At 35.9% G+C, this 22,803-nt stretch overlaps 1 pseudogene; it reads right to left on the bottom strand.

The window, feature by feature from the left end:
- Positions 1-732: 732 nt before the first annotated feature.
- LOC120202170 lies at positions 733-22,803 on the bottom strand (annotated as a pseudogene).

The raw sequence follows: 22,803 nt of genomic DNA, 5'->3' as shown, positions 1-22,803 counted from the left end.
ACGGGAAATAATAGTTGGAGGGCTCAATCTCTCAATAGAAGGGAGAGGAAATTCCTTATATACTATCTACCCTTAGTGTCATGTTCCAGCCTTGGATAAGTGGGGAAGAGAGAGGAGATTTATGTCGTCTGCTAGTAGATTTGCCAGGGTTATCGTGAGGTTTGTCATGCCAGTTTGCTGGAAGTCTGACTTCTAAAGTTCTGGAGCCTGACTAAGCGACTTTAGAAATGTCTTTGGATCCACTTGATATGATCTTGTATGTTCTTAGCGTTGGGAATACAATAGAGGCAGTAAAGTGGTGCATCCTATATGGCTGGTAAATCTGCAGTCTTATTTTAGTATATTCATCATATCTTGTTAGTCGTTCTGTGATCTAAGGATCTCGTTGAACATGAAGCGAGTCCAGAAGGGAATTTCTGGGCTGGATGGTTTCTAGTTTCTTCAGATAAATGATGAGTTTATATGTATTAAATTAAATTAATATTAATGATTAATATTTAAGTATTAAAATCAAACTAAAACAAATTATAAAAGTCAAATTAAATTTATTATATCATTTTTATTAACTGATATATCAATACATTATTAATTTATTGTTGTTTTAAATCAAAAAATTATTTTACAATTTTTTATAATCAAAGGATTCAATAAAAAGGGAATTATTTGCATACTTTACCTGAAATTTTATGAAGTCTCACAGTTGTTTACATTTTTCTTTTGGGTTGTTTGTTGTTGTGTGTGTGGGGGGGGGGGGGTGATTAATTTTCTGCTGTGTAGTGATTATCTCTCATATGTACATATGAGTACTCAAATGATTGATGATGCCTGCATAAAATCACTATTATCAACCGCAACAGTGGCAGACGTGATGCAATGGGCATCAACGGTTCCGCGCACCAAACTTCCATTACTCCCTAAAACCACCCTACAAAGCACGTTAAATCACAGGTTTACAACACCCCATTGTCCTATACAACCCAAACACATGCCAAGCCCTCCTAAACAGAAACGAACCCCCCAACCAAAGACATCACAAAATAAAACAACATACCCTTTGCTTTCAAGACTTCACATCTTTCAATACTCCCCCCTTTTCCAGCTCCCCAACTAGATCCCTTAGCGATGGAACCTTCATCGCCAAAGTCCTATACAATCTGGAATATCGAGCTCGAGTACCATCTGCGGTCTTAGCTAGGGCAAGTAAGCTAAGAGCCTCGGGAAGTTCGGAGAATACTTGTTTAATTTCATCCAAGCTCATTTTCTAAACAGAGGGTCTTGGAACAACCCTCACAATTTCACCACCCTTGGGCTCCTGAACCTTTGCATCTGCCTTGATGACCAGTTCAGAATTCGAGTTTGCTCCACATTTGATGATAAATGGGGTTGTTGAGCCTGTGTTGAATTGTAAGACATTCCATTGTGCAACATCAGTCTCAGTACCAGATCCCAATTCTGTAGATGGCTTTTGAGCATGGTCATCATCCTCTTCACGGATCGACTTCAGAAGCACATGGATGATTAAATAGAAAGTGAGAAAAACAATTGAAGCACCAAAAATGCCATGCACAACAAAATATCAGATGTAGTGCAGCACTTAGTCGGTCAATTGTCAAAAGGACAGATAAAATCATGTAAGAAATCATCTTTCCATCTACAGCACTCAATAGTTTACTTGGTGCACGTTGTTTTGTCAATCTTGTATCTAGTCCTATTACCAGAGTTCAGGATCAAAGAGTTCTCGTTATGCAGCCAAATACACATATCACATGTCTCACTCAGAATAACCTACGCTAATATGGGACTACGGGTGCTTAATGAGTTGAGCAGCTCGAACTCAACTCGATCAAAGCTTGGTAAAAACTCGACTCGAGACCTTAATGAGTTGAGTAAAGCAAAGTCCAACTCAACTCGATAAGTTCGCGAGCAGCTTGTTAATTTTTTATATAATATTTTAGTAGTTATCTTAAAAAAATATTTCATGCACTCAAAAATCAAACCTTATTTATTATTTTAATGTATTTGTAGATTATTACTTTAAAGTTTAGACTTTAAAATTACTGTCATACACTCTTTTGAAAAAAAAATTGGTTAAATTTTTTAATTTATGTTTATATTAAGTTCTATATAATATTAGTATATTTTACCTATAGTTAAGAAAATAAGGTAAAAATTTCGGTGAGCTTAATGAACAAGATGAATAATGAACATCGAGTTTAACGAGTAATGAGGTTAATGAGCAACGAGTCGAGCAACAAATTTTCTTAACGAGCATGAGTCAAGTAAAATTGAACGAGCTTAACGAGCAACAAGTCGAGTCGAGCAACAATTTTTTAACGAGCACGGGTCGAGCATTACCCAACTCGCGATCGACTCACTCGATAAACACCCCTATATGGGACACTTCAAACTTTCCGGAAACCAACGGCATATGTTTTATCCATTTTGGGGTAACTATGGCACAGGCATATCTATTTGCCCAAACTCCAAATCAACATATAGGAAAGCCGAAAGCTATGTAAACAAATCCGGATAATTCCTTTGATCCCTAAGAAGGAAGCATATATTGAATAAATTTTGCAGCTCTGAAAATACAAAAGAAAATTTCATACCTCAACCAGGCGTCGAGCGTTGGCAATCTGCCTCTGAGCGCATGGATGATCAATGTCAAGGAGAGAGGGCATTCGTTCCCCCAGATCATCTAGAGATGCTAAAATTGCTTTCTTCTTACTTCTACCCATGCTACTTACAGAGGATTGCCTCGTTATATCCTGTTCAACATATGTGTAATGTTATTTATATTTTTAATTCTACAGTAAATCGTCAAGTAGACGATAAGTTTGAGAAGAGGTAAAACCTTGACGTGCTTCAATATGCTATCAAGAGAAATCAGAGATGCTAAACGGGCATCTTCAGCTGCAGTAGAGGGATACTGAATGGGCGAACTGCCATTCTCCAATGTTAGCAATGCAGCATCATTTCTCATTTGTTGCAAAATCTAAGCAAAAGCAAATATTTCTCTAATCTGTCAGCATATAACTTGTGATAAAAACAAAACATTAGCAAATTTCAGTTAATAATATCCTCATGCAAAATTCAGCTCAGACCAATAATGTCTTAAGCACGGAGGAGATATATCAAAGGGATAAAAACTAGCATATAATATAATACACTAAACAATGGAAACTGACAAATTTTAAATTTAAATGATACAGAACAAGAGATCAAAACAGAGGAATCATTCATCTACCAGACTTCTTACTGAACATGAAAGCAATTTCTCTTTCCATAAAAGGAAAAATATCATTGACTGTAAGGCAAAGGGGAAAGTGATATTTGAAGAGAGAGAAAACAAAAAATCATCATCCGGAAGCAAGTTTTTATTTGATCATCCATTGTCTTGACCTATCAAGCAATCTAATTTTAGTCCACAGGGAACCAGTATTTTTATTCAGCAGATATACGAGTTGATGACATTCCGACACAAGCAATCAAGTAAGGTCTACCTAAAAGATCATCTAAAGAATCAGCCCCTTGGTCAAGAAGTCACAACAGATATGCTAACCAGTCACGACTCTCAAGATTTCTTTGTAATAAAGATAAATTTGACTATAGTTATGGCATTAAACTAAAGCTTCCCCAGAAAGTATGATTGAACTGGTACACACTATGAATACACCAAAAATATCAACTTTGGATTAAACAACTAATCTATGCAGGCAAGATAATTATAAGGTACTTTGGAGCCAAAAAAAAGGCAGGGTGGTTTACCTTTCTTCGTTTGTGATCAACGGATTCAAGAGCTGAACGCAACTTTGCCACTTGAGACACGTTATCAGCCTCTTCTGTTGCTAGGGTACCAGCAATATCCTAACAGGAAAAAAAACATTAGGAATGTCTACTGAATCACACAAATGGTTTTATCATTCATTATATATATAAAGCATCCCTAAAAATATACAAGAAACACTTACAAGGCATGTTGCACCCTGTATAGGCAACTAGTAAAGCACGATGAGCTTTTTCTATTGTAATTCAATGTGCCTAAAGTTTAATAACTATCAAGTTATCTATTAATATGAAAACTTTCTACTTTGCCTAGAAAATGATTGTAGCGCACTGCATCCATTCCAGAGTCGGGAACTGGAAAGAGAGCAATATGCAATTCCAAGAAACACAAACTAAGAAAAAAATGATGAATAGAAAAAACTAAAATACCATCATAAGTAGAATAGATATAAAGAAAATTTATCTTCAGCGAATGAATCTTTTCGATTTAAAAGTTTCAAATGACATCACAATATTGAAAGAGGAAGAAACAAATTTCTGGCAAATCTAAAATTCGATAGTTGTCATTTTTATTAGTTTTTCTGTAAAACTGGCTCAAAAACCTGCGATGCAATGAAACATATTTTATTTGTCGTTAAAGATGGATATAGCAGGTTCACCCTCGACTGTTTAACATTATTTGTTAAATGAAAAGTTAAATGGTAAGTCTTAGAGATTTACGCACTTGTGAGGTCCTGCATATTGACTTCTTGTTAAGAGTTCATTATGTTAGATTGAAGAATCAGATAATAGTAGATAAAAAAAATCCATAAAACAATCTCTTTTCCCTCCATGAACTCAAAAAGCTGAAGGATTACACCCATAAAGGGCTTATCCTTTTGACTTACAGCTAACTTAAGCCTGAAAGCAAAAGGATATAGGTCTCACTAGCTTACCCTGCTTGGAACAACATCAATAATTCTTACATGCTAAACATTGCACCCAATTCTTCCACCCAAAGCAACAAAAGCAAAGAACCTGACACGTAAACTTAAAAGGTTTCCAGAATCAACAAAAGCATAGAACCAGCAACAACCTTAATTCCTTTAGAACCTAAAATGAAGTGGAACATATATGGTTCTTTTCACATGATAAGTATTGAAGCTTCGACGTGATCACTATGATATTTCAGATTTTGGATATAACACCATCAACCCAACTTTCCTACAAAGAAGGCAATCTTTTGATTGAGTAACAAAACCAAATATCTATCCAAGACTTGGAATACTCATGTATATATTAAATAGTTATAATATGAGTTACAGAAAGATCGCTAAAGGGGTTATCCTTGAGGTATATTGCATACCTTCAAGTGCTGCAATTGAGAAGTAAAAACTCGCTTTGCATACTCCGATAAAAGCTGACCAAGAGCATCAGTATTAGGAGGGAGTGCAGCACCAAGTCCAGCCATCCAACCATCCATAATAGCAGTTGAAAGAAGCTCTAACTGACCGGTGGTTCCCCCAGATGCTTCATCCCAGTAATAGAAAGAAACTCGAAATTTTCTGCAAGCCAGGACCTAATTTGCCGCTGCAGTTCACCAGCAGGAGTGTGGACAAAAAGAGCAGCAAGAGCTTTGTTTCCAACTGCAAAACTTTTGGCCTCCTCTTGCACTTCTCTTAGCTTTCCACCAGTAACCTGCTGATGTCTCGGAGTATCCTGTGCATTTAATTGTAGACTCGCTTAAGAAACATTTAGCTTTGATAGTTACCATGTCACATGAAGAAACATATAAACGAGATGAATGCCTCTCATACGCTAGGATTTGACACATATAGCGACTACTGAATTTTTTTCTGAGAACAATTAACAATAAGAAGCTTCCAGAAAGGAGGGGCTAGGTTCTCTACCAGCCCATGTAAAAGAAAAAAACCAAACACTTAATGATAACACATACCTGATCAAGTCCACGGATTCTTGAAACCACTGACGACAACTTTGATTTCTTTTCTGGCTTTATATTTACTTTAAAGCCCTGGATCTTCTCATCAACATAACACACGGGAGATCGTCCAGGACTGCTACTCCGACTGGAACTTCTATTACGTCCTGAATCAGGCCTTTCTAGAAAGCACTCAACTGTGGAAACCTACAAATTGAAAAATGAAATTAGCATTCATCGGCATAAAGGTACGAATATACATATAGACTGTTGAGAGTAAAAAACCAGCATCCAGTACATAGTTACCTTGATGGACTGAAGCTCGGGTGATCTAGCAAGCAAAGACCTTATATATAAAATTCTAACGCGGGGAACAAGCATGGTATCCATTACTCTCTTTGGTTCCATTTTCCGGATAAAAGCAAAAACAGCATCTCTAATTTCAGCAAGTATTTCATGCTCTCTAGAAGCACCTGCTTTAATGACAGCTGCTAGGACCTGTAACATTGTAGATAAATGCAACTGTCAAATTTCATATTATCGCCACCATTGTACCAAATATATAGCAGAATTTTTAACAAGTGATACAATCAATCTGCATAAATTGATGGCCATTTCAAGTGACTTGTCCTAACATTGAACAATAGGAAGATTGAGATAGGATTAATCTAGCTTTTCAAAGGCAAAAGAGTTTGAAGATAAAAAGTATACATGACTTTAGAAAATATACAAATTTTATGAACTCCTAAAAGACTATCCAGCATTTTCCAATGATAAAAGATCATTAAATAGATATAGAATTACAGAAATGCACCTTTTCTGCCAAAAAATCTAAATACAGACAAGTTAACATTACTTTTTTGTTCAACAAACCCTCAATCCCAAACAAAGAAGCTTGAATAAAGAAAATATTGCAAAAGAAAAACAGTCATCAGTTGTGTTCCTATGGACCCCATCCATAACGATGAAACATTGCAAAACCACTTTATCCCTTTTAGAGTGAGAACACATAATTTTAGACCTTTTTGGTGCTAAATCATAGCTTGGACGTTTAGAGTTTAGACCAAACAATTAAACAAGTTATTAAGCTTACCAGCATCAAAAGCTTGTTTGCTCCATCTGAAATCGCAGCAATGCTATCATATTGGTCAGGATCGAAGTCATTCAGTGCAGCAGTAAGGTATTCTCCAGCAGGTGTGGTTTTAACTTTATCTGAACCTGCTTTAACCAAAGCACCTGCACCATCAGTCTTGTCCATATCCAACTGCAAAGGGTCATCCATTGACCGTCCCTTGTTGTCGTTCCTGTTTAATCACAATTATAAAGAAGTTCAACAAGTAGCTATGAAGATAGTTAGAAACAAGAATGATTGAAGTACGGCAAAAATGAACTGAAGTAGCACCTCCCGAATTCTCGATGCTGAGCATTTGCTGTTTCTTTAGTTAATGGGCTTGGCACCTGACTTAACAGTAGTTTAGCCCAGAATCTTAAAATATTTTACAAACATAAACACCAAAAATAACATTTAAGCCTATAACAAAAAACTAATAATGGAACAAGAGTAAACAAGTTACAACAAGGCTAAATATAGATTCTAATCTGAGAAAGAGTTAAGTACTACAATTATACAGATTTAATACATGGAAAATTAAAATAAAAAGATTACCTGCGTCGACCCAACCATAGATGCTTTTTCGGTTAATCTATCAAATAATTTCTCATTTTCTTCATGCAACCTCTGTACTTGCAATAAAATCCAAGTAAGAACGACACTATAGTTAGCAAGTCTTGTCATTAAAGTGACTAAAAACCACTGATTAAGGAGCTCCCTATCAAGCTCCATTAATCAAGAAGGGTTTTTTAATGAGGCCTTCAATTCTTATAAAAAAAAATTAAAGTGACTAAAAAACATTTTAAGAACAAAAAAAACGATGCACTTTTCAAAAGCTAGCAGCCGGAGTTCAAAGATATACTTCCAGAGCAACCATCTGACAGCTCTTGAAGGAATGAGATACTTTCCTATCAATGATCTAAAGGGGCATCACGTTTGACTGGACTGTCTGGATTTAAGCTTAATTGATCTTTCTACCTTTACTAATTCTCATGCAATCAGAAACTCCTTTATCTCCTTTTAGTGAAGTAACTAATTCAGCATGTTCTACATACATTTTCGTAAGTTAGGTAACGTCTCTAGATAAAGTTTGGGATTATCTTGTAAACATTAGTATTCTAGTTTATATCTAACTCTAGCCTATTTTGTATATAAGGATAAAGTTAACTTAACGAGGACTCTAGCACATCTCTTATTTAAAAGTAACAGTGAATAAAACTTCTCTTCTTCACCAGTAAATATATTTTCTATATCGTATCAATTAGGTTAGATCCTATCTAGTTCTATTCCGGCCACAATGGCCTTCCCAACCTCTGCCAAGGTTGTATCTGAGGCTGCATCCTCTGTCCCACAATTCCAGCCGATTACCTGCTACTTCCAAACAGCCACCTCTGCGTGACTCCCAGGGCCATTCTGTTATGACCACTGCTGCTGGCAGTAGTTTGTTTCGTCCACAACATGCAAGTTGTGTGTGACGGTAGCATCTCTTTAGCTCCATTGACTTCATCTGTTTTTACTCCATGGATTGTTGATTCCGGGGCTAACGATCATATGACCAGGGATTTCAAACTATTTCAGAATTTTAACAGAGCAGTATTTTCTTCTAGTGTTCGGATTGCTGATGGTTCGGTTTCGACATTTGCGGGCAGTGGCACTGTTCAGCTATACCCGCATATTATTTTACAGTCTGTTCTTTATGTTCCGAATCTGGCTTGAATTCTCCTTTCCGTGAGTAAATTATCTGTTGACTTATGTTGCACTACTCGTTTTAACTCCGATATTTCTGAATTTCAGGATTCAAGCTCAAGGAAAGTTATTGGGTGCTAGGCTTCGTGGTGGCCTTTACATTTTTGACGCCTCTCCTCCCATTCAAACCCACGCCAACTCTAGTATTTTGTATCCTTTTGTTTTGGTTTCTCCATTGCATAATGATGTTTCGGCTAGATATTTTTATGGCATTTCAGGTTAGGCCATCCTAGTTTTTCCTATCTAGAAAAGTTGTCTCCGAAGCTATTCATTCATAAACATACTTCATCTTTTTCTTGTGATATTTGTCACCTTGCCAAACAAACCCGAAGTACATATCATCCTTCTCTATATCACTCATCCAAACATTTTACCATAAAACATTTTACCATAAAACACAATGACATTTGGGGTCCCTCTCGTGTTAAAAGCTTAAATGGGGTTTGTTGGTTTATTTCCTTAATTGATGATCATTCCCGTACTAGATGAACTTTTCTTATGTGCCATAAATCTAAGGCTGGTGATATCTTTAAACGATTCCAAAAAATGGTTGAAACACAATTTCAAAGTTCTATTTGGATTTTTAAATATGATAAAGGTAGTGAATATTTTTCTCACTCGTTGGGGTCTTTCTCTCAGGAAAAAAGGATTGTGCATATCACTTCTTGTGTCAATTCACCTCAAAAAATGGGGACACTGAGCGTAAAAATCGTTATCTTCTTGAGGTTACCAAGTCACTTCTTTTTCTACCAATGTTCCTCAGTATCTTTGGGGTGAGGCTCTCTTAACTGCTACGTATCTCATTAACTGTATGCCTAGCAAGGTTCTTCAATTCCAATGTCCTAGGGATGTCATTACTCAGTTTTTCCCCAATTTTAAACCTTTGACTAGTTGTGTTACTCTTCAAGTCTTTGGTTGCACTATTTTTGTTCACGACCATACCATCTCTAAGTCTAAACTCGATCCTTGAGCGATTCGGCGTGTCTTTATTGGGTACTCTTCTCATCGAAAGGGGTCCTCAAACTAAGAAGGTTTTTCTTCTATGGATGTTACCTTTCTTGAACATAAACCCTTTTCCTCTAAGTCTAAAACCCATGGGGAACGTGTGAGTGAGTTTGAAGTTTAGCCTTTCTCAGTTACTACTGAACTGCCAGTCACTTTGTTTCCATCTGACACTATCGACATTCAGCAACCAAGCCTTGACACCACCGAAACATAGAATCTTGAAAATCAAACCATGAACCTGGAAACTTCCCCTAGAACACCAAGCCCACCTGTTTCACCGCTCATCATCCAAACTTAAAAGCTTCTTGTGTACAAATGAAGACCAAAACACATATCAATCGTCTACACAACCTATGTATTGCCAAGAACCTGAACTAGGTTTGAATCCCTTGGATAGTGAAGAAAGGGATCGAAATATGCCTAGTGAGTTGGAAGTCTTGGTTGATACTAAAGAGTAGTGAGTTACCAATTGTGCAAAGAAAGGGAGTACAATGGTGTACAAATCACCCTATTAATAAGTTTCTGGCTTATGGTAAACTAATGTCTGGCTTTAAGAATTTTATAGCTAAGGTAGACGACATTCGCATTCCAGACTCAGTGGAGGAAGCATTAAAAAGTCCCGAGTGTAAGGTGGTGGTGGAAGAACTTTCGGTACTTGAAAGCAACAAAACCCAGATTATTGTCGATCTTCCTAAGACAAGAAACCAATTGGTTGCAAATAGGTCTTTACCGTAAAGTACAAAGCGGATGGTAGCTAGACTTGTAACAAAAGATTTCACTTAGACTTATGGTGTGGACTATCAAGAGACTTTTTCTCCGGTTGCAAAACTCAACACCCTTAGCAGTGAATGAGGATTGAGTGCTTCATAAACTAGATGTCAAGAATGTGTTCCTAAATGGTAATCTCAAAGAAGAGGTATATATGTAAGTTCCATCGAGAGTACAAATAACAACAGGAAACCAACAAGTATGCAAACTATTGAAGTCTTTATATGTACTAAAACAATCTCCTAGGGCATGGTTTGACAGGTTCACTAAGGTACTCTTGTAAGACGGCTACAAGCAGTGTCAATCTGGTCATACCTTATTTGTAAAGACTGCGCCAAACAAGTAAAAGACAATCTTAATTGTCTACGTTGATGATATCATCATCATAGGGGATGACTTGGTGGAGATAGAGAGATTGAAGGCATTACTAGCGAGAGAGTTTGAAACTAAGGATTTGGGGACTTTACGATATTTCTTGGGCATGGAAGCGGCGAGATCAAGAGTGGGTATTGCTATCAATCAAAGTATATTTTAAACTTGCTTTTTGAGACTGGAATGACTGGTTGTAAACCTGCGAAAACTCCTATGGAAACAAATTTGAAGTTCAGTAAGGAAGGTAGTCTCGTAAATAAAGAGCAACATCAAAGGTTGGTTGGTAAGCTCATTTACCTATCACTAACTAGGCCATACATAGCTTTCTCTGTCAGCATTGTGAGCCAGTACATGAATGATCCTAGAGAAGAACATCTAGAAGCTATATATCAAATTTTGAGGTATTTGAAAATGATACTGGGACATGGGTTAAGTTTAAGAAAACATGATGATAGAACGATAAAGATTTTTTCATATTCTATCTAGGCTGGAGAACTAACGGACAAAAGATCGACTACGGGTTACTGTTCATTCGTTTGGAGAAATTAGCCAACTTGGTTACAAAGGCTTTTAGTTGAGTTGGAGGTGTGTCATAGCAATTATTTTGAACTTCAAAGTGACAACAAGTCAACCATATGCACTGTTAAGAATCCAGTTCATCATGACAGCAAGAAACATGTGAAGATCGACAAACATTTTATTTTCGATTTTTTTTTTTTATAGAAGTTAGGCCTCATTAAAACCCCCTTCATATCCTTCATGTTATATCAGTAACATGAAGGACATCAGAAGGAGGACAAGAGCACCTCTGAATTTTATTACCTTGAAACATAACGTACAACCAATTCGTAGTCATAGATAGCTTGACATAAAACTTAAAAACATAGAACGACCTGCAGCAGTAAGACCAGGACCTAAAAAACTGGACAAACACAAGAACACAAAAACCTCAAAAGAATACTACTGATCAACCAATACCAGCCTTTGCTAACTCATTCGCTTCCCAATTGGCGACTCTCAATATATGTCTTGAAATGATGCCCTGTCCTTCCACCTTAGACGCTAAACCTCTAACCAAGTTCTGATATAGTGGGGTACAGAGGTCAAGATGTTTAATCCACTTCAGAGCTATGGTGGAGTCTGCTTCCAAAATAATCTTCCAACTTGGAGAGAAACCTACTTCTTCGATGAGAGTCAAACCTCTTTTGATCGCCATTAATTCTGCAAGAATTGGAGGACCACCTCCAATATTTTCTGAGAATGAACCCAGTAACAAACCACTGTCATCTCTAATCAAACCACCTATTCCACCTTTGTCCCAACCCTTTTCCATTGCTCCATCAACATTGAGTTTAAGGAAGCCTTGTAGAGGAGGTACCCACTTAGAAGGAGTAGAACACCCTTTTTTTATTACCATTCGAATCTGCCAGTTTTAGATCCCCAACTAGGGAATCGAAAGGAATATAAACATCCTTAAAAATCACCCCGAACCAAGTAGCAGTTCTATAACTAGCAAGAAAGAACAGCATAGCAGAATCCACATTTTTTTGAAAAACAATCTCATTTCTGCATTTCCAAACTGACCACAGAACCGCCCTTGGAATGAATTTCCAAATATTAGATCTCGGAACTAAATCATCCCACAAAATCAAAAAATCCGTCATATTCTTAGGAACCATAAATGAAACGCTCCAGTCCCTTAAAAATCTGGACCATAGAAACCAAACCACCTCACAATGAAGAAACAGATGTGAAATTGACTCCTCACACTTCCCACAAATCGGACATAAAGGATGATCAATCCCAACGACACCTCTCTTCAACAGCTCCTCTTTAGCTGCTACTCTTTGATGTGCAACTTGCCAAACAAAAGCTTCTACACGAGGAGGTGCAACCCCTGTCCAAACGTGCCTGTCCCAAAAACCCTCTTCTCCATTAATGCCCTCTTTATCGAAAAATTTTGTGATGCAGGATTTAGCTGAGAAACAGCCCTCTCCATTACCTAGCCATATCCAACAATCTTCCTCGAGTAATGAAGGAGATGAGGTGTTTAACAAGGAAATAAACTGCAACCATTGCTCAACCTCCCAATCCACGAAATTCCTTCTCAATTGTATATCCCAAACCCAACCGGATATACTGTGCAACCTGAATTCTGCCACCTTTTCCATTTTAGTTTTTGATAAAGCAAAAAGTCTCGGAAACATCTCCTTCAGAGAAACCATACCCAGCCATATATCATTCCAAAACTACACTGATTCCCCATTACCAGCTCTTAAACACATGTTAATTCTTAAGCAATCCCCAAAATCGTCAGAAGAATAGAAATTATTAACCACACCTTTCCATATCCAAGAAGCTCTGGCTGAGCAATTGTTCCCAATCATCATAGAATTCGGGTTCAAATTATTCACACTGCACATCACTATCTTCCACCATGATCTCTTCTTCGAAGCAAATTTCCAAACCCATTTCCCCAATAAAGCCCTGTTCAAAATCAGCAAATTTGAAATCCCTAAACCTCCCAATTTCTTTGGCTTACACACCAACTTCCAATTCAACCAATGAATGTTATTTTTTCCTGCCGAGCTTCCCCATAAAAAAAGCTGCCATGATCGAGTTTAGCTTGTTGAAAACACTTATTGGTATCCGAAAAATAGAGAAGTAAATGGGGAGAGAGCACAAAACTGATTTCACCAAAACAACCATTCCCGCCAACGATAGGGATTTAGCCTTCCAACTAGATAATGCACTGTAAAATTTCTGCACAACAAGTTCCCATAAAGCAAAAGAGTTCCTCTTGGCCCCCAACGGTAACCCGAGATACTCCGAAGGAAAAGCACCCTTAGAACATCCAATTTCCTTTGCCCAAGCATCTAGAACCTCGTCCTCCACGTTCACTCCAAAAATTCTGCTCTTAGTTAAGTGAAGCTTCAACCCCACCAACAATTTTATTTTCAAGAAGGTGAATGGTGGCACAGTAAGACTAAGTTATGTCTCTTCCAAAAATCAACTAGTAGACATCCTAACCAAGGCACTTACAAGGGTTACTTTCGACGATAACACATCCAAGTTGAAGGTATGCCATAGCAATTATTTTGAACTACAAAGTGACAACAAGTCGACCATAAGCATTGCTAAGAATCCAATTCACCACGACAGAACGAAACATGTGGAGATCGACAGACATTTTATTTCTAATAAGGTGAATGGTGGCACAGTAAGGCTAAGTTATGTCTCTTCCAAAAATCAACTAGCAGACATCCTAACAAAGGCACTTCCAAGGGTTATTTTCAACGAGATCACATCTAAGCTGGGTCTTTATAATAACTCTCTAGCTTGAGGGGAGTGTAAATTATGTAACGTCTCTAAATAAAGTTCGGGATTATCTTGTAAATATTAGTGTTCTAGTTTAAGTTTACGTCTTACTCTAGCCTATTTTGTAGATAAGGATAAAGTTAACTTAGCTAGGACTCTTAACTTAACTAGGACTCTAACACCTCTCTCATATATAGCTTATGTACTGTTTCTATTAAAAGGAACGGTGAATAAAACTTTTCTTCACCAATAAATATATTTTCTACACTTTTCTTTTTTCTCTTGAAATCTCACACATTCATTGTTTACACCCCAATAAATATTACAAGATTGCAGCACAATTACAAAAGACAAGGTACATTAAATTAGGGTAATTACGATCCGTAATAAAATATGATAATTTTCATAATTAAACGATCTTATATGGTAGAATGATCAAGTGGGTAAAAGGAGTACAACAATTTACTACACGATATTTGTTGTTTCTAGATTTAAAAACAAGCAACAACTTCTGACATTGTAACTTAAATATGCAACAAAATGATAAGATCGACACCTAAAATTAAACATATTATGATTGTAAATTATGATGTAACATATATCCTCTAGCAATAATACCTCGTCATTAAATAAATATAAAAAAGAACAACAAAAATTGAAGATTTTAATTGCCAAGTAAAGCAAACCTCAATAAGAGCATCACGTTTCTTGAGCTCTTCCTCAAGTTTCTTAATCACTGCTGAAGAATCCATGTCATCTGCTACTGATTTTGATATTGTTGAAACTCCAGACCCCTTTTCTGAGCTGAAGGATTTAGCTTCATTGAGTTGCGATTCAAGACTTCTAAGTTTTGCCTACATCATTAATGGTCAGCTTACTAAGCAATCAACCATATAGACATGAAATCTCTTGATATGGAAAACAGAACTTCAGATGTGTGCATTTCATCACGATAAATTTAAACCAAATTCATCTTTATCATTTTTTTTCTTTTTTTCACTAGAAGCATATGATGGATACCTACAAACATAAAAAAGACAAACACATATGTTAAGTCATGAGTCTTGATCTATAGCCAACCTGCAATGTTTGAATCGTTGAATCATATTGCTGCATTTGCAACTTTTGGTCTTGTTCTGACTGTAGCAATTGAGCTACTTGATTTCTGAGCTGCGCATTCTGCTCCTTCTCTATCTTATGCTTGTCCGCAAGCATAGCATTCTCAGACTGCATAATGGAATACTAATTTATATTTCAAAAAGATGCATGCCAAATCTGAGAGAAATCTGATAGCATGAAAATGTTGTGCATGAAACGAAACCTAAATGCAGAGCCTATAAGGCAATATTTCAATTGCCCATACTCCTTATAAGGAAAAAAAGATGGATGGAACACCTACTTTGATTCCTTGAACCTTACAAAATGCCCATAAACCCAAAAGAATTTCTGATTTGTATGTGGCTAGACATTGAAGAACCAAGAATCCATACCATCTAAACCATTCTGTCATTCTCATAAAATGTTAAACCATTCTGTAATGGCGATAGTAAGAAATGACAATAAGAAAAGTCACATGATGACTTAAACAGAAAGGAACATCAGATGGTTGAAAGTCCAATGACAAGAGGAAAGGAGAAAGGGCGATTGGTGTCACCACAAAAAGCAGAAATGGCAATAGGGATGTAAATTATGGTTAGCAAAAACCAAGATCCAGCCAGTAAACGTCCAAAACATGTCAACCAGTTAGGTAAGGTTTAACCCACAGCAAAATAGCAGAAAACTAAACAAAGAAATTACAAAACCTTTAGGTCTGAATGCAGAGTAAAAGAAGCTTTCCAAGCCTTCTGAACTTCATTGAATAGTAGGACACACTGATCATTTGCCCCTTTAAGTGCTTGTCTTAGTCCCAAAACCTCTTGTTTGAGATCTTGAATTTCCTTTTCCTTCTCATAGAGCTCCTTACGTGCATCATTTGCCTAAAAGAATAATTGCAAGATATAAAGATCACATTCCAATAAATATGCTTTCATCAACAATTCAATGTACTACCACCAAAAGAATTGGTAAACACAGATTGCACATACCAGTTACATTTCTTATGGACTACAGCAAGAAATTATTATTTTTTTATTTCTGAGAAAAGGAGGAAAAATAAATAAAAACCAATTTGACACCAAGTCAATTCTAGGCTTCAAATTGTGTTGCACTACTACTAGGTTTATTAGTCTTTTATCTCAGTCCCCTAAAGTTGCTTCTGACTTTAAAATCAGCACTACAGTTTCCAGACCTTTAAACATGCATAATCACTGTTAGTAGATAAAAAAATTTCCTTCAAATAAATTTACTGACTTCTTTATTCTTGTAGCAGGATACCAGTTTTTTAAACAAGAATACAAACACTAGTGTGAAGTTAAAATCTATCAGTGAATTCAGAAATCAATATCAGTGACTTACAACATCTCTCCATTTCTTAATAGTATCCCTGTTTCCAAGGCTTAGTACAGAATTTCGAGCTCGTGCAGCAAAATTGAGAGATGATAATGTCTCAGACAGATTTGCAGCATTTGGACAGATGTTAACAAACATTAAACTTTTTGAGTTTCCCCCTGCAGAAAGAAGAATATTGGCACAAATAAAAGCTTTAAGAAAGTTAAATAAGTTATAGGCACAAATAAAAGCTTCGGACATTACAAAAGACACAGTAACATATCAAAATTTTCAGGAGAAAAATAAAAAATAAGGCAGGGCATACGATGCAGGATAGTTGCGTCAATAAGACCACTAAATTATTCTAGACCACTTCCTAGATTTTCATTTTCATAAATTTGATAAACGTTTAGCAGCTGATAAGTTTGTCAGCAACCCAGACTTTATTATGAACAAGAAAAAGTAAGTGTTAACACATCAATTATATGAAAAATGCTTCTTTTGGTTGTGGAGGGGGGCACAAAAAAACATGAAACAGAATCTATAGCATTAAAATCTTATAATAAAGTTTGCAATGGTATAATGATGGAAAGTTATTTTGAAAAGCCATACACTAAATGTTACAGTAGGTTTAAAATGAAAAAAGCCGATGACTCTGGAAGTATGCTGATGAACTTAATCAATAACTATCATATGATATAAAAGTCAAACATGCAGCTCTTGTAAATAACTGCATATCTTGTATTATATTTGAAAGCTGGGGAAGATTACTATATATTTTTGTCCATATTACTGAGAATATCTATCCATTAGCAATACCTTCCTGTAATTCATATCTTTTAAATTTCACCTTTTTTTGCCATTAACATGCAAGAAACAAAATTAGATATTACACTTCAACTAATAAAAAACCAATGAAACCAACTATACATGAAAAATAAAGTTAAAGAAAAAAGAATTACATGCAATCCAGTTCTTCAATTCTATAACAAGTACTCAGTTTCAATAAATTTCACATGATAATAAGCAGCAGAAGGATACCTAGCGAGTCTGCAAGTATATTAGTAAGCATTGAATTTTCATAAGGAATATCATCCTTCTTTGAGGTCAAAGAAGACAAAACATCTCCCAACCTACACATGTAACACAAGATACAACAACTGAGCAAAATGGAAAGAGTGAAATCAAAATATGGATGGTCAAGCCTGAACCTAAGATAGATAACATAATTATATATTTATATAGTAATAAGTACACTCAACTTGAGCACAGGTGCCACAAGTCCACATGAAAGATAAAGAAAGCCTTTATAATTAAAAGAAAAGGGGGTGTATACAACCACTTTTGACATCCCTAAGCAGTTATTCTATCTTCATTTCTGTTACATATTGTTAAAAAAATCATAAACAAAAGTAAAAGGCCAACTATTTCTAAGCGAACAACACCCTTCGTTAAGATAAGGATTATGTCAACTGAGGGCATAGAGGGGGAAAAGCTGGTTATCTTTTTTTCAGGATAAAGATGTCAGTAGTAATTAGTGTGAATTCATTTCGTATACTGTCTAGGTTCAGGAGCTTCTGAAATACAAGGTAGCAGATCACCGAGGTAACTTCAACATATTCAGTTTTCTGTGCTTGTTAAGCAAGCAGAAAATATTATAACAATAAAAGAAAATTAATTGTAAAGATGACATACGCTGAAAGTGATTTCATGACATGAAGCAAGTCTGTCACACGCTCCCCGCTATCTTCTTCTAAAATTTGACCGTCACTTCCAGCCAAGTCAATAAGAGAAAGCTTGCTGTATGAGTTTTCTCCACTTATCAGATTGTTATAATATATGTGCACTGTGATGATCCTGAAAAAAGGAACAAAAGAAATCCCCCAAATAAAATACAGAATGACGCACAGTACGAAAACCATAAAAGGCGAATGTAAATTGAGAAGCAAATAGAATCGTCAAACTGTATTTTCAGTATTTCAACCAAAATATTGACATACAACTAATCAATCTGAAAACTCAAATTATAAGTCTGACATAAAATGTATTGCCTGAATTAGACATCTTGTGCAAATAATTAGATATTGCAAGTTAAATGAACATAAAATAAACATATTTAAGTATTACTTGTTGAGGATTAGGTAGCTCAGAAACAAGCAACAAATACAATTTTCTTATATTTAACTTTATTTAATAGCATGCCATGCATTTAATAATAAAAGAGGGGTAGAAAGTACAGGACTTAAGCCTTACAAGTGAGAAACATTGAACTTTGATGTGTCACTTTGCCGGATTTGAAATGCTGATTTCAGGACTTTAGGGAAGTCCATTGGGTTATCAACTTTTTCCTGCACAATTTCTACAGAAGGTTCTGGTAACTTCAACCGTATCTTTGGTAAAGTACTCCCTGACTCTGAGAGCAAATCCCTTATCTATGGACATTTAAGGGGTCATCAATAGTACACTTCCGCATTACCACATTGAAATGAAAGTATAACAATCAAAACCAAAAATTAGATATTGAGACAACTAATAAAATGTGAGAATACAGTGAGAACAGTTAAGAAACCTGTTCATTATAGAGATCAAAGGCTGTGACAGAGAAATTGAATTTAGAAGTTGAAGTTAAATCTGAGTTGGCTAAATCAAAAAGCTCCTCAAAACAACGAGCATATAGGCCACGATCGTGGTTGGATCCTTCCTGAGATAACCAAAGCCAAAACACGGGTCAATATTAGTATATGAAAGGCCATGAATTGACATAAAATTCCCATTAAGATGCTTCTCTAATAGCAACAAAAGGGGGGAAAATGAGTTGAAGAGGCTATCATATAAATAATGATTAATCATCAACCCGTCTGAAGTGCTGATTCTAATTATACAGATTACAGACAGACAAGCCAAATGCAGCAAACTCTTGACATAAGAAAATTTCAAAGAAGTAGAAGCAACCGATATATTTGAGAAGCCTAAAAAAACACAACTAGTGATACAAGATGCTCTATGGAGAAAGTGAGCACGAGTACTGGAAAACATGAACATTTTGACCATCAAACTAATGTATCAAGCATGATATGAAAGATATATATTAATTTAATAAGATGGTAAGTGCCCAATCTATCCGAAAGAAACACATAGTGATTCTAGTTTTAATTTTATGGATAGATAAATAGACATAGTGCAAGAGCATATGCACACACAACAGACATATAAAGAGAGAAAAATAGAGGGAAACAACCATGGTGTGTGTCTTTCCTGACCGAGTTTGGCCGTAAGCAAATATGGAAACATTATATCCGTCCAATGCTGATTGCACAAATGGTTGAACATCACTGAACAGCTCAGCTGCAGAGAAATGTAGGTCATTATATACTTGTCTTAACCAACATGGTCAAACACTACCAGCAACAAAAAAATATAATTAGATTCAGAAATTCCGGTCAATTCCTTCTTCTTAAATTAATAAAAAAGATAGTACTAACCTTGTCCAACATGAGGCCCATAAACTCTGTCAAATTCAAAATCTTTTTTGGGGTTGGCGATCGTATCATCACCAGTATTTATATGAATAGTACACTCATCAGGGAATTCAACAATTGAAGGACCTTCATCTTCAAAAAGTGGCCTTGTCCGACAAAATAACTTTATGTTTCCTGAAAAAATAATATTGTTTCTCAAAGAAAAATACTATCATAGCTATATAACTCAGTATAAACATGAAAAACAGATAGAAATAATATATGCTGGTAAATTCAAAAAATCTGAAGGAATGGAAGGAGAAATTATTCAGAAAGCACAAAGTTGAAGAGTACCATTGGCTGTCAATAAGTCATTAAACAGCCTTTTCTTCTCATGGACCAACGGAGATATTCTAGCCTCACTTTCCAGGGCAAATTGATCTGCCATTTATATTTAGAGACAGTTTATGACCATCAATAGAAGTAATAGAACCCAGCAACAACAGAATCTTAAAAACAGTAAGGGGAAACAGTATAACCTTTTGGAGTATACAGCTACTTTATCAAGTTGCATAATTTATATTTTTAAGATATAGAAATGCTTTTCACTTTGCTTTTACCCTCTTTTTCATTTTATTATCGAACATAATACAAATCCTTAAATGATCCTATCAAACTAAAAAATAGAGGAAAAACCTAACAAAACAAACCTACACCGTTTAACATCAAATGCATAAACTGAGGACAAACTGAGGACCCTAATTATGCTTTCGTTTATTATCTTATTCATATTGCCAACCATTTATTACACTATCAGATTCTAACTCCCCTAGTGACTATATTCCCATGCTTTAGCAAGAAACTCACACAAGGTATTAAAACAAGGGTGACGCAACTCCTGCAATATGCAAGCAGGAAATATTGAAAATGCCTTTTTTTTACTTTTACTGTTTTTAACCAAACAACTCATTTCTTTTGCAATCCTCATTTTTTCCTTAGTGCTTCTTTTAAAAGCATATCTTCATCTCCTTTTTTTCTTTTTGGACAAGGGATCAACATAATGCACCTTTAACTATTTTCTTAAAAATTTATCTCAATTCCTCTCACGAGCACAGAAACACAGGCAAGGGCAGGTTAACACAGTTACTTCTAAAAATTACAAGGTGGTTATCTGTAGAGTGAAAATAGACCAAACTCCAAAGTAACACCTTTGGGGTACACCATTAGACATGTAAACCAAGCACTAAAATAGCTTAAGTATAAGGAATTCATAAATGTAACCCAATCAAACTGCCACTAAACCTAGGATCTTACCTAGCTTACTAGTTTTCTCTGCAAGAACACCTAGGTAACGTGTAACTCGATCAAGTTTAGCATTTGAATATTCCTGCAGATCACTAACATCTTGTCTCAACTCCAAGTAGTCTTCTTTTGCAAGCTGCCAAATTAATGTACAAAGGGAAAACTGAATCAAACACAAGACACTACAATGAAAAAATCCAGAATGCATACCAAAACACTACATATTAAAGCACACTGTGGCCTAAAATATTTTTTTCTTTGGCCCCAAAAGTGCTTCTCACACTGAAAACACCATGTATTACCAATCATTATTTTAGACATCAGAAACAACCAGAGAAGTTCAAAATTTCTAAAAAAAAAAGTTCTTTTATGAAGCTTGAATGCATATGAAAAGGGCCAAAGCTTTATTCAAATTTCATGACCAACTGCAACCCCTAGCAATCACCTAATCCATGAGCTATCTTTTCAGATCAAGGAGAGACAACACAACTTGCACAAAACATTGAAGTTTATTTATTAATAGAGTAAAAAAAAAAGCACATTAGAAAACCAGAATCCAGATCCCTTAATGGCTTCCAAATAAAAATAAGTCAGACCTATAAGTAGATATCAATATTAGTTATTACTTATTAGACTAATCAACTTTTGAATTGTCAGCAAGCTATTTCATTTGTTTGGTAATGAATCATGTTGTTGTCCCTCTAGATCAGCACATATATTATGTCAAAATTCATTCAATATTACAAGTTTTACACAGAACTATCAGTAAACCACCATATAGATTGGGCATGGAACAGCATCAAAGTCCATTAAAATATCTCAAAAACAGGATTATTAATTGACATTTGACACAATGCACAATCTTACAACAGTTCAAGCCAACTCAGCTCGGATCATCAAGCAGGACCCGAAGCTTGTGTAACAATAATGTTACCATTATTGAACATACTCAAGTCTCAACTGACTGAGTTTTCCACATAAACAGCAATTTACATTCTCGTCCACTTTATCAAAATCTAACACTAAAAGCTGATGACTAAGTTGTGGTTCATCAGAATCTGAAATATAATTCGCCGTTAAAACTTTATACTGTTTTGAGAGCCTAATCTTCCAGAAAATGACATAAAAAAGCATATCCTAGTTTTACTTCTTAAAGTTGATAGATCAAAATAAATTGCTTAAATACTGCCTGTTAATTAGTAAAAGTGGAGCTTAGCTAAAATCACATTGAGATACTAAAGCAACTTGAAGAAAGTAATTACACGAATATCTCACAATTCGAAGCCGATTTTCACCGTTACCTTAAGTTTATCCTTCAATCGCAGCACCTTAGAAGCCAAAGCCTGCTTAGAAAACTCGGAAGAATATGGCGACACAACCGAAGACGCTGCGGCGGAGATCGAGTACCGTCGCATCAACGGCGCAACACTGGCCCTAGGTAACTCCTCCGGTGAGGAGGGCGAAGAACGCCGTGGCTCGAAGCCACTGACCTCCCAGTTCCATCGGTTATTGCTGGTACTCTTGTGCTCCCCCATCACCCCCCCCCAACCCGAAAGAGAAGAGAAGAAAAGAAAAGATAAGAGAAATTA

The sequence above is a fragment of the Hibiscus syriacus genome, unplaced genomic scaffold (genome assembly GCF_006381635.1).
Source record: "Hibiscus syriacus cultivar Baekdansim isolate YM2019G1 unplaced genomic scaffold, ASM638163v2 tig00008262_pilon, whole genome shotgun sequence".
Lineage (NCBI taxonomy): Eukaryota > Viridiplantae > Streptophyta > Magnoliopsida > Malvales > Malvaceae > Hibiscus > Hibiscus syriacus.
Note: the sequence above shows the minus strand (reverse complement) of the source record. Positions and strands in the feature narration are given on the sequence as shown.